The sequence below is a fragment of the Motacilla alba genome, chromosome 13 (assembly GCF_015832195.1).
Source record: "Motacilla alba alba isolate MOTALB_02 chromosome 13, Motacilla_alba_V1.0_pri, whole genome shotgun sequence".
In the NCBI taxonomy this organism is placed as follows: Eukaryota; Metazoa; Chordata; class Aves; order Passeriformes; family Motacillidae; genus Motacilla; species Motacilla alba.
In genome coordinates this window covers 1258089-1271706 of record NC_052028.1, presented here as the reverse complement: position 1 = coordinate 1271706, position 13618 = coordinate 1258089, and the positions used below count along the sequence as shown (strand labels likewise).

The 13618-nt window shown below is 49.7% G+C and overlaps 1 protein-coding gene across 3 annotated transcripts in view; it reads left to right on the top strand.

Moving 5' to 3' along the window:
• Positions 1 to 13618, top strand: part of SIL1 (SIL1 nucleotide exchange factor) — a 92296-nt gene that overhangs the window by 60735 nt on the left and 17943 nt on the right. The gene's annotated exons all lie outside the window — the stretch shown is intronic.

Sequence of the window (13618 nt, the reverse complement as noted above, 5' to 3'; positions counted from 1 at the left end):
TTCTACACCTAAAAATACAGTCACCTTCTCCAGCATCATAAATTATTTATGGCTTAGTCTAACACATGGTGCACAGACCTGCATTCACTTGGCAATCTTGTGTGCAATGCAGTTGGCCCTCAGCTTGTGTGGAGTGATGGGCCTCGTGGACAGGAGCAGGTACCCAGGTTAATACCAGGAAAGGATCCAGCTTCTAGTCTGAAACAGAGCCTGACTTAGGGCTGACAGGAAGATACATCAGAAACAAAACCTGCTCTTCATATTCTGGTGTATCTTAGTCTCTGAAACAATACCGGAGTGGTTTGCTCAGGTTCTTTATGTAGACTCTTTCTACATACAGAGAAGATCGTGCAGAGGGTCTGGAGACATTTGCAGGTAACTTGTGAAATTACAGGGGCTGCTAAAGAGCTTCTTTCCAGATGTACCTGCCATGACATGGTCAGGACTCCAAATATCCATTGTCACATGGTACCTGACAGTGTAGCAGTGGCCACGAGAGTCACACTTTTGTGTAGTATTTCTCACTCAAGCGCAAAAATCTTCTTTGGAGAGAGCCTCTCATCTGATATGACAACATTAAACTGCTGCTTTGCAAACTTGTGGACCTTTTTTCTTTGAAGGACATTCTGGCAGATGGTAATTTGGAGTAGTTTGGATGATACATTGTCTGAGAGCTCTGCTCCAAAATGTGAGGGATATTATGCCTTGGTTTGAGTTTGCTTTTTCTCCCCTTGCTGTGCTTAAGCTTTCTCAGTAGACACCTACATGCCAACTTGTCTGCTGTGTGCTCACTTGCTTAATTCATTTGTTCATACATTTTCTCAGCTTACTCCATGCTCTAGTTAAACTGTTGGGGGCATTTCAGGTACTTCACACAGCATTTTGTGTTTTTCTGAGGGATTGTTTTTTATTTCCTTCCCTCATGGTTGTTCCTGAGAGCCCTAGAGAGGTGGTAGGGCTTTCCAGTAAATTCCCAGAGGTGTCACAGCTCGCTGGGCTGCAGGGACATGATCTGCTCTGTGCTTGTGTGCCTGGGGCTGGTGTCAGATCTTGTGCTGGATGCTGAGCCTGGGAAGAGGCAATGGTCTGCTGCTCACCAAATGGATCTGTGGCCACCTCCCAGGTCTCTTCAGCCAGGCTGGCTCAGGCCAATGGTTTCAAGCCAGGCAAACATTCCCAGAGGGAAATCAGGGCATGATGATAGCAGCTCCAGAGCCTGGCACGGGAGGTCAGTAACTCCTGGCACAGCTCAGTCTGGAAGAGGGAGTTTGGCTTTGTCTGTAGAAAAATGTTTAACACAGGAGGAAACCACTGGACACAGAGCAATTCCAGATGTGCCTGGGTCACATCCAGAACTTTTCAGCTCTCAGAAATACCCAGATCTTCTCCAGATTTGCACTGTCCTTAGCTCTGCTCAGGTAGTCAAGCAGGTAAGGGATGCAACAAACAGCTGCAGCACCCAGGTTCTGCCTGCACATGGTCCTGCCAGGACCTGGCTCAGAGCTCTGGCTGTGCTGGAAGCCTATTGAAATAAAGGGGTTTTCCAGGGGATCAGCATCTTGAGCCAACAGGCCAGGGGGCTGGCCAAGACTTGGATCAGCAAAGGCAGGAGGAGGAGAAGGCACAACAGGGCCAGCTCAGGATTTCCCCTTCCTGACATTGCTCCTATTTATTTGGTTTAAAGCAGGCTTGAAAAGCAGCCATAGCACAGCATGACTGGGACCTCGGGGCACAGGGTCCCAGGTCCAGCTGCCAGGGTCTGACCTCCTGGCATCCATCTGCCTCTGGGAGCCTTTGCCACAGGAGAGGCAGATTTCTTCACCTGACAAGGAGGAAATCATGGTTTCATCTCATGTTTCTCTTATATGTCCTTCAATTCAGGCATTTGGGTTTTAATTGCTGAGTGTGTGACCAAATCAAACATCGTTCCATCTGGTGGAGTTTGCTGAGCAGTGCCCTTATTGCAAGTCTAAAACCTCATCACACTCTTACTGTTTTTAAACCTTTAACAAAATGTTTTTCCATTCAGCAGTTTGCAAAAGTAAACTTCATTTGAACAATCCTCAACTGCTCTGATTGCAAATAAAAGTTAAATGCACTAACAAAAATAATTGCTAGGCATGTGGGGTTGTACATTTAGGTATCCATAATTCACTAACAGTATCTGCCAATACACAGCATTATCTGTATTTCCAGTGATTGCATTAGCATAAAAGCATGTTAGAATTTATCCTGTGGTACTAACATTTAAATATATATAAGTATGAAATATTAAGATCCAGCATTTTGGAGGCAAGTGAAACTACTGTCTGTAAAATGTTCCTGCATATTTTGAAGGTACACTCCAGTATCTTCGCATGACAATCAGCATTCGCACCATTGGGTCCAAACATTACAAAAATGTCAATGTTTTATGCAAAGAGGAGCTATATTAAGCTAAAAAAGATTGCTGATGAGAGAAGTGTCTTCTGATGTCCTCTGAGCTATTTACAGGCAGCATCTCCCTTTGTTCATGGCACAGCCAGGCCTCTGTATCTGTATCTCCATGTTTCACAAGACTGGAAATGTTAGCCAGAAAGGATTATGCTTGTGATTAAAACCTCCATTTTTGAAAACTTTACCTACAGGAAATGTTTTTCCACACCAATAATTTGAACATTTTAGTATTTTGTAATAAAAGGATTTTTGTAATCCGTTTAGAAGGGGAATAATAATTTATGTTGAATGCCTTCTTGAAGCTTTATCCCAAATGCTCCCTGTACTTAGGGATGAGTTGGAGGTGAGGATGGAGAGAAGTTGTAGGACCTTCAAGGCAAAGTGAAGCAGTTTGTATTTCATGGGGACAAGGTAAAGGTTCAGAAGGTGAAATTTTGGCCTGGCCAGAGTGGGGAACTGGGAGGGCAGCCACTTGTGCAGCTGCAGTGAGAGACTCGTGGCATTTTGGCCAGACCTTTAAAAACCCGCCCCATGGGGCGGCCAGGGACAAGGATGTCCCACTGATGGTCCAAGCTGACATCTGCCATGTGTCCTAGAAGGGCACGGGACAGTCCCAGCACAGCCTCTGCCCATAAGCCCAGCACTGCTGGGCTCTCACTGTTCCCTTTTGGCCCTGAGTGGTAAAATAATGTCCCAGGGCTTGGTAAAGGCTTGAGAGTAAACTCATCACTGGTGAGAACTGAAGCATGATCCTGTACCACACACATGAGTTTTCCATGGATTGTCTTAGCTGTTTCCCAGAGATTAAACCCCTTAAATGATGACCATGTGCATCCTGAATACCCCATTCACCATTATTTGTGTTATCCAGCTCCGAGGCTCGTTCAGAGCTTGCCCCACTCTGGTAAAGCCAAGAGAGGCTCAAAACATGGGTTTGCTTCTCAAGAGAATCCTCAGAGAAGCTCCTTGAGTGATGGGCTCTGATTCCTCCTGCTGTGCTGGGGTGTCAGCTCAGCATCGTGGACTCCACCTCGTTTTGGTTTTGCTTTTCCACTGTTTTTTTCTGAGGGAAGAGGGATGTAGGAATGCTGTCTCCTTGCTCTGTCCAGCAGTCCCCTGGTGGTGCCCATTTTCCCAGAGCACAAGGCTTCCCTGCTCTGATGGAGAAGCAGGAGCCCCTCCAGGATGCCTCTGTCAAGAGGAAAGAGCTTCCACCAGATTTAAGGGGTTTGAGTTAGGTCCAGCTGTGCACTGAAACTGGTTGGTGCTCACTGGTGTTAAATAACACAGAGGCCCAAGCAATAAACCCAGGAAAAGTAAAATTAAAGACCTTGCTTCGATGCTGTCTTGTAAGGACATAAGAATTTCTGTGCAGAGAAATAAATCTGGTTAGCTTAACAAGCACTGTCCCTACCCATTTATTTCCAATCCATCTTCATCCCTTCCTCCTCCAGCTTTTCCTTTTACATCCTGCAGTATTTGCCCATCTCTTTATCCACTTTCCCTGTTTTTTTCAGTGGCCCTGTTTGCCCACACCATGTGTTTGCCATCTCCCAGTTGTTGCAGTAATTCCAGCTCCACTCTTTGACTGCTTATAATTTCTTGCTTTTAGATTGTCTCTATTTTTATTCGAACTCCTGACTTGTGTGAAGTTATCAGCCTCACTGCACCTAATTTCAAATTAATTTGATTGGGTCACCTCAGTTTTTTTTCTGTAATGATAATGAACTCAACCTATTTAGCCTTTCCCCATTATGAATAACCTTAACAAAAGCTGCAGTGCAGTATTAATGGGTGTTTCATCATTGTGGTTAATTACACAGAAGAATAAATCCCTAAACATTTTCAGCCTCTGAAATCTAACAAGGAAGTGTAATTAACAATTAAAGAGTAAACTGCCATTCTTGTGCTCTCCGGAAGACAAGGAGGGAAAAGTCTAGAATCCAAGGTTTGCTCCTGGGTTTTTGAGGAGAAATGTTTAGAGCAATGCTGATGGCTGGAAGTGGCAGGGGGTGGGGTCAGGTCCTTGTCTCGTGCCAGGTGTGTTTTCCCCAGGTGCCTGCGGCCGCTGGAGAGGGAACAAGGTGGGATGGACATCTTGGCCTCAGCCCGAGGGACTGGGCTTAGGCTGAGGACATTGTCCTTTCTGTAAAACAGGGGAATTCTTGAGTGAGTTCTCTGGCTTGGGCTGGTGCTGTGAGAGAACACAGAGGTCAAGCAGTGGGGATGAAATGGGTGTTTGGCCTCACACCCCATGTGCGCAGTGAGCTCCCACATGCTCCCCCAGCACTGGGCTCCACTGGCTTCTCCCACTTACCTGGGGCTCAGGCAGGTGGCCTTGTTCTCCTGAGTCCTTCACACAGCAGTGGGTGCTCCCAGATCCTGCAGGACCTCTCCTCAGTCCAGAGCTGCTGGTGTTCTAAGAGCTGTGGGAGGTGTCCTGCCCCGCAAACACATAACAGCCTCACAGAGCAGCCAGTGCTGCCCAGGGCTGTGACAGGCATGGGGAGCACCAGGAAGCTGCTCCAGCAGAGCTTCAGCAGGGAGGGAAAGACTCATCACAGCCAGCTCATGCATTATATAAAACATGTTGTTTCTGTCTCATCGTGTTTAGTAAATGCTCTCTGCTGAAGCCTTTGAGTTATTGTGGTGGTTTCCATTTAAAATACATGTTCAGGCTGGTTACCTAATCACTTTCTGCCAAAAAATACAGCCCAAACTTGCTGTTTCCCAGTGCAGATGTGGTTCTGTAGCTGGACATGTATTCCTCTGTCTCTTCAGCCACTCTTCATTCATTCTTCTTGTTCTCTGCAATTCCCTGGCAGGAGGGTGGAGCCAGGCAGGGGTCGGTCTCTTCCCTCAAGTAACAAGCAATAGGACATGAGAAAACAGCCTCAGGTTCTGCCAGGGGAGGTTTAGATTAGGGAAATTTTTTTTCACTGAAAGGGTTGTGAAGTACTGGAGCAGCCCTGGAGGGGTTGAAAAGCTGTGCAGATTTGGCACTTAGGGACACGGTTTAGCAGTGAACACGGTGGTGTGAGATTAATGGTTGGCCTTGATGATCTTGGATGTCTTTTCCAGCCTAAATGATTCTCTGATCCTATGTTTTCTGTTTATCCTTTTTACTACAGCCTGTACACTCTGCTAATGCCTTCACAGGCTTCAGAGATTTTCCTCCCTAACCACCTACATTATTTTCCTGACCTGCTGTGACTTCCCCAGGTCTTGGCATGTTCTCTGCATTCCCTCCAAGCAATAGGTGTAGAACACTCACCAAGAGGAGGCACCTGCATCTGCTTTTTGCTCAGGGTGTGCAGGAGGTTGTGGCAGCCCATGTGGTGTGCTTCAGAAGGGAGCTTGACAAAGTGCATTGAGTAGAAGAAAGAAGGGAAGAATGGGAGACTGGGAGATGAACAACAGGAGTGGGAAATGTAGGATCCAGCCTCACCTCCCAGCAGGGTTTGGGGTGGACAGCATTGACCCTTATGATTGCAGCCATTGTCTGAGCCCCTATGGGAGGGTGCAGATCCCATCTCTGCCTCTGTAGGTCCTGCTGTCTGCATCCTCCTAGCCCTTCCTGGTGGTGGCTTTTGTTGGATTTCATTGCCAGCTGGCAGAACTGGGCTGTCAGAGGGATACTGGGGGGCTGCCCATGCCTCTTGTGGCCTCTCCTCTGGATTTAGCCATATTTTCTCTCCTACTCTTCTCCTTATGCTGAGGAGAGGGCAGCAGATCTTTCACAGGAGGCAAAATAACACAAACCAGCAACTGCAGGCTCCCATTGCATCCAAGAATGGCCCTTGGCTGTCCTGACTGAAGAGGGATCAACCTCTTTTCCAGGCTGGCATCTTCCAGCCTACCGGTTCTCTTAATATAGTGCTTTGATAAGTTTTCTCTCATCTGTCTATCCATGTGCTTAAAGATTCATTGAAACAGGTGATTATTCATCCATGCAGACAGCTCCTCAGGCCTTCCACCAGATTGCTGCCAACCTCAGCTGCTTCGAGGCTCTCCAGGTGTTTGCACGGGATGATGAGAGAAAACAACAGCTTACTGGAAATTATCTCCTTCTGAAGAAACTCCTCATTACTGTTAACTACTTGCTCTTCCCTCAGGTGCTGACATTCTTTGTCTTCTTCTGAGCTGGGTTTTGATGCCCCTTTGTATTAGATGATCTTTTCTGCTTGAAAGGAGATGTCCAGCAGAGGCCCTCAGAGCAGCCTGGCATGTTTTGGGAGGGCATGACTCCCTGTCAGCCGTGCAGACCTCTGAGCCCTGATGCTCAGGGCAGCTGTCTGTGGCCACCTGATGTCCCCGGAGAGCTGGGCCCGTGGCAGCCCCTCCCTGAGGGCAGCTGGGATCCCCACACGAGCTGGAGGAACGCTCTCACAGCCGCTTCCCACCAAGGCTCAGCCCCTCGGTGCCACTGCAGGAGCCCTGAATAGATTTGAAAACTAATTTGCTGCTCAGAGCATCAATAGATGTACGTCACTTGTCCTTTCTGCTGCATTTAATGAGTTTCCAAGGTACTGCAGCCAGTTCCAGAAGGCTGCCATCAAAGGATCTTGGCTTCCATCAGAATCCTCGTGCCCCTCAGCGCTCTGCACTTCTCACGTCTCACATGTCTCTTATGAATTCAACGCAGAGCACATCGCATAATTTCTTACAAACATCCTTTCCAGACTGTCTCTCCTTTTTTCCTGAATGCCTTGAACACAGGGGATGGGAGAGAGGAAGGGCTCTTCCTGCAGTGAGGTGGTGTTAGCTGGAGCCCAGGCGAAATGTGGGTCATGCTAAACGTCCTGTCACTGCTGCTCCCCACAGTCATGACTCCCTCAGTTATTCCCTCCCGGGGCTCACCACAACTGTTCCCTCCTGTTAATCATCCCGAAGCTGGCTTTAGGCATCCTAGCCTCAGCTGTCACTATGTGGGACAACACCTCCATGTGGGTGAGGAGGGAGGGGACACGCCTGTGCTGCCAGACTGACAGCCAGGGGACAATGGGCACAGGTCTGCGGTGGCAGTTCCAAGGGACAGATCATTAATCCTTAGCTGCATCTGCTGAGATCAATAATTAGGGCTGTTGTTTTGTATAACCCCCCAGATCAACATGGGAATTGCCTTATTGAAGTGGACGTGCAGGCCTGGCTGGCTGGAAAGGCCCATGGGGGGATTGCAGAGGAAGGAGCACAAAACCCAGGTGCTAACAGTGTGCTGACATGTAAATGAGGTTTCCTGAAACCTTGAGCAGCTCAAACCTGCCATACATGATGAACCACAAGGGTTTTATCTATTTCTGTCACTGCAACAGGGAGGGTTGGAGAGGGTTTCTGGATGCTGGTCCACGCCTGGTGCAGCAGGGTGGCTGCTGCCAGCATCCCTCTGCTTGGAGGCTGCACATGGGAGCCTGTGTGAGCTCCTCTGCATGTTCCTCCTCTCCTTCTGGAAGCAGGTTGTGTTATATTTCCATACATACTTTGTCATAAAAGCCCCTAAATATGATTTTCTTTTCTTTGCGTGTCTTGCAATGAGCAGGAACTCACCTGAGTTGTTTTCCAAATTAATACCCCGCTGCTTTTACTTAACTGTTTTTTTCCAAGCTGAGAACAGTAACGACTCTGAGATTTCTTTTTAAAAAATGCATTTTCTTCCCAGATACTTCATATTGAAATCTGTCTTAATTTCAGTTCAGCTAGTGTGTGAAAACACACGGTGTGGCATTATTAGTCCCTGAAGGAATAAAGACAGATGGAGCCCAAAATAGAATTTACTTTATGATTAATTGAAACCTTCAAGAGTGCAGTGGAGTCAGGGCTTGGTCCTACCCTGGCAGCACCTGGGGATCAATTCAGTTGGCATGAAAAGCTCAGGGGGAGACATACAGATGTCACCTGGCAGAGCCAGCCCCGAGCTATCCCCTCCCGGTGGGACTTGTGGCTGGAGGAGGGCAGGGTGGCCCACGTGTGGGCCGGGGGGAGGGAGGGAGGGATCCTGGCGTGTCGAGGTCCTTGTGTGGATGATGTACTTGGGTAATGAGCTGCTGTTTCTGCCTCGACTCTCCCGTGGCTGGGCACGATGGCTCCCGTGTCCCTGGAAAGGCAGCTGAGCAGGAAACAGAAAAATCCCCACACTCCAAAAAACTTGGGAATATGGAGGTATGAGAGTGGCATGGGGATTTGGGCTCTGCTCTGGGTTCCTGCTCCATGTATGATATGACCTGCACACTTTCCTCAGGTTTCCCATCCTTGCCTGTGAGAGGGAAGGGAATAATGAAGAAACACCAGGTAGTGTTATGTGTGGTGGCTTCAGCATTAGTGGATATTTCTGGGGTCTGTAGCCACTGAATTTACAGCATTTTCTGATGGATAGGAGGAGAAAAAGGTGTTGCAGAAAGGAGAGTTCTCCATCATGTTTGGGAGCCAGTCCTCCCTGTGCACACTGGCTTTACTGCTCGTGGTGGTGCTTTCATGGTCAGCATGTCCTGAGCAGCTCTGGAGCGAGGGAGATGCAGCAAGTGAAGGCAAAGTTGCTTTGCAAGGGCAAATTCTGGAGCTATGTCAGCACTTCTTTTTGGAGAGGGCATGAAGGGGATGGTCAAGGGCAGTGGTGGCAGCCCCAGGGGATTCCCAGTTTCCCACCTGGTGCTCGCTGCTGGTCTGGCCTCTGTGGCTGTGCCACCGTGGCCCACGTGCCAAAGAGAGGCCTGTGAGTGCCTCCCCCTGAGGCAGCTGAATGGGACTGAGTGTTAACAATAATTCAAGGAAGGATTTGGTGTGGGAAGTTGAAATTGGCCGTGGAGATGATGGTTTAAAGTGTGGATGTGGCTGGGGGCCCACAGCTATGTGTGTTCAGCAGGTGTGTGTGCACTGAACTGGTCTTGCTGGGCAAACTGGATAACAAATGGCATCCATGGGGCCATCAGCTGGGAAGAAGGTACAGGGGGCATCTCCCAGATGCAGCCAGGACAGTCTTTTCACAGGCACCAGCACCCCTTCCTGTGGTGCAGTAGCAGCCCTCCCAGTTGAGAAGGTGATTGGGACCTTGCTAATTGTCCTGATGAGTGGGAGCACTGCTGGAAATGAGCTGATCCTGCAGATCTGTGGGGAGCTGAGCTAACTCCTGGGACATCATACCCAGCACCTCACCAAACATCCAGTGTTCACTCTCTGGCAAGTGCAGTTTGATTTTTGTTATCCCTGAGCCCCCGGAAGGATGGCAGCAGGTTTGCTGAGGTGGATTTTGTACAAAGAGGAAGGCTCTGTAGCTGAGCTCTCTCTGCAGGAGCTGGCCAGAAGTCGTGGACAGATACTGTGAGGCTGCTGTGGATTTTCTTTTCTTTCCCTGGGGACTCTGGGGATTGCAGATCGGTGAATTGTGGATTAGCGGATCAGGAATTAGAAATGCCTTTTTCGTTCTTGTGTTACACACTAATGAACTGACAAATTTAATTTCTTTAAATCTAGCTATTTCAGCTGGAATTGGCAAAGTCATCTTCTGTCTCTTCTGGTACCTTGAGAATGGCTGAATCCTGATCTCTCTGGGGTCACATCATCCACATTCACTTCTTTGTCTTTAGCCTGTGGCTGTTCCAGAAGTGCAGAGTGCTCTCCAGGAAGAGCCCATCCCTTGTGAGTGGTTTCAGAGTGTCCAGGTGCTGCTGGGGGCTGTGGCTCTCTGCAGCCACATCTGCCTGTGCCAGTGCAAGGAGAGGAGCTCAGCCCCAGGGAGGGAGAGGGGCTGGCACCAGCCTGGGGGCTCCAGCTTGGCTGTCTGAGTCCACTGGCAGCAGCTCAAGTGTCTCTACCAGGCAGACACCCTGTCAAACCCCGTGGCTCTGCCGAGTGCCTCCATGGCACAGCACAGAATGTTTGCCGAGCTCCAGGTGCGAGGTGTGCTTGGCTTACATCTGGAGCCAGAATATCCTGAGCTGAAGAGACTCACTGGGATCATTCAGTCCAGCTCTTGGCCCTGCACAGACACCCCAGCAATCCAATCCCCCCTGGGCATCCCTGGCAGCCTCAGGCCGTGCCCATTCCCTGGGGAGCCTGGGCAGTGCCCAGCACCCTCTGGGGGAAGAACCTTCCCCTGGTGTCCATCCCAAAGCTCCCCCTGCAGCCGTTCCCTCCTTCCCTGAGCTCTGCCCTCGGCTCCTCTGCTGCAGCTGAACCAGCCCAGTGCCCTCAGCCCTGCTCGGGTGGCCCCTGCAGAGCCTTCCCCAGCCCCGGCCCCTCCTTTGGGCACTCTGGAGCAGCTTCAGATCTCTCTGATATTATGGCACCCAAAATTGTCTCAGAACTCAAGATGAAGCCGCTCCAGTGCAGAACAGAGCAGGACAATCCCCTCCCTTGCCTGTGTGGCAATGCTGGGCCTGATGCCCCCCAAAAAAGACAAAAGAAAAATCAAATAGATTTTGTTTGCCCTTGGGCTCGTTCCTGTGAAGGAAGCTGAGATCTTCCCCTGCTTTTTTGCATCCCTCCATGGGGAGGGTCCTGTGCCTTGGGCAGCCCTTCCACTGTCCCAGGCTGGGATTTGGGTGCCGCTGGTGGCTGCGCAGGCTGCCGTGGGCTCCATGTGCCTCTCTTCCCGCTGCACTGTTCTCCAGGGCTGAGGTGGCACCTCCCTCCCCAAGCCCTGTGCCAGGGACAGCAGAGAGCAGAAAAAGCCTTTCTGTCGCTCAAAGCCTAACGGCCTGCGCTGTGGGACCCCGTCGGCGGGGAAGAGCAGATCCATCATTACCCAGAGCTCTCAATGAGGACTAAACAAAACGGCGCTGGCTCTCCAGAGCAGGCTTTATTCCTGCATTCTGTGATGCCGAAAGTGGGTCTGGAAGGCGGGCGCCTCACCACGAGCCCCGGCAGAGCCGTGGGCCGGCCCCGGCGGCGGGGCGGGAGTGCAGCCCGGGACACCCCTCGCTGCCCCACTGATGGACGGCTTTGGGGCTGTGCCGATAATGTCTTGATTAACAATTAGCGTGATGGAACCGGGAAATACATCTCGTTCCTCGCCCCAAGCCGACAGGTGAGGATGGATATATGATGCTTGGTTGATTGCTGTGCCTTGTTAGAGCCTATTTAGGGTTGATTGAAAAGCAGAGGCTTTGTGTGAGGAGAGACCTTTAATCTCCTGGCAGAGCCAAGTGCGTTTCCCATCAGGAAGCGTTCCTTCTCTGCTGCTTATCTCTAACCCCCGCTTTAAACCTGAGCTTGGCGAAGACCAAAAGAAAGGCAGGATCAAAACAAAAATAATTGGGATCGCTGGCTTCCGTGGGCAGTCTGAACCCGTTATTCCTACTTATCAGCTAGTTATTCCTATATAACTCTTGCAAGAGACAATTCAGCAGTTGCAGCATCTCCTTGATGAAAAGCACTCCAATGAAATAACCATGGCAACAGTTGCCGAGGGCTGGCGTGGTGAGGGACGGAGATGTGCTCTCCAAAGGACTCCGGGCCCAACTGCCCTGCCAAATGGCCCTGCCGAGCAGCAGGAGGTGATGTGTGACAGCTCTGTGTGCTGCCTGTTGTCGTGGTGGGGTCCCAGCTGTGCTGGGCATGCCGGCTGCCCCACTGGACCCAGTTACAAGTCACAATTTGTTAACCATGGGTGTCTTCCCCTCCACATGGAAGGGAAGCTTGTAACCTGAAAGCTGAGGGGGAATCATGAGGATGCTCAATCAGGAAGGAAAGGCCAAGGAGGGCACCTCAGGGAGGGACACCACCTGTGATCTCAAAGCCATAGAGGATTTCCCAGGGTTTGGATGTTCTGGAAAAGGCTGTGTCTCTCTGCTGTTGGTGCCAGAGACTGGGATTGATAATAAACACTTGGCATGTCTAAATTCAGAGCAGCTTCTTTTTAAATACACGCTAAGACTGTGTTTGATGCTCTACAGGAGGGGTGACAGAGGCCATGTGGTGTTGCATGTGGAGGAGTTTGGACTTGAAGAGTTTGCTCTTGGTGCATGGAGGAGCCAGCAGAGCCTGGACTGAGCCTGGAGAGTTTGTGCCAAGGGTCCTTCACCCCTGACTCATGCCCCCCCCCCATGCCACCCAGGGGTCTTCTAGGGCTCACTATTAGGACCACTCGTGTCCTACTGCTCTGGCTAAATGCTCTGGTCATAATCTTGGCTGGGGAGCAGTTTATCTTATGGGATGAAGGCCTCTCAAGTAGCTTTGTGGGCATGGTGGTGTTTTTGTTAGGCACTATCCTCTCATTGTTGTCTTCCTTAATTGGACATTTATAAGCCTGAAAAGTAAAAGAAGGAACATTCACCAGAACAGAGGAGCCTGCTGAAAAGCAGCATTTTACAGATTTCTAGAAAAGGGCAGTAAATACTCCACCTCTGCTTAATAATAATAAGAGGCAGACTAAGTATCTCTAAAAATATAAAATAACATGGGCCTATTTGGAATAGTCAACATCCTTATCAGCCTGCTGCCATCTCTGCAAACAAGTTTCGCTAGAGATTCTGGGCATGATTTTCAATGGCTCAGAGCAGCTGTAGCTTCTTTGACTTCACTGAAAAGTCTGAGTGCTTGGCACGGTGGCAAACCAAGCCTCTTCCTTTCTGCTTCAAATTGGGGCTTGATTCTAAGTGAGATGAATTTTCCCCTCCTGATAATTCTGTGCATCTGAAGTGATTACAGCTCCGCGTGAGTGCTCTTTTAGGAGATTTCAATGCAGCATTTTCTTCCGTCTTAAAAAGGTTCCTTCAAGCCTTATGATGCTGGAGAAGGGGGGGGAAAATAAATCCTGGTGGAAGCCGTTACATCTTCCTATGCAGATGAGAGATTAAAACTTGTATTTTTATAAAACACTCATGGGGGCTAAATCGGAAAAGTTCTGTTGAGGCGAGGGTTTTGGCTGGTGGGAACGTGCCGCTAAATTCTTATCTGCCGATGGGGAGGCAGAGCAGGGAGTGGTATTATTTGGAGTTCTTAGAGAGTGAGCTTTAATGTTTGCTTAACTCCACTAAAAATAGACGCCACCCTCTTTTCCTAATAGGCGGCATTTGTCACACTTGATTCATTTCCTCTCCCAAACTGAGCTCCTTCATGAATATTCATCTCTACTCCCCAGGAATCTGCCTGTCCTCAGAAGTTGTACTCGCGGCGACCGTGCCGTAACAATGCGAGTCGGGCTCCCGAGTACCTGGCCCGATGCAGCAGAACGCGCTGGTACCAGCAG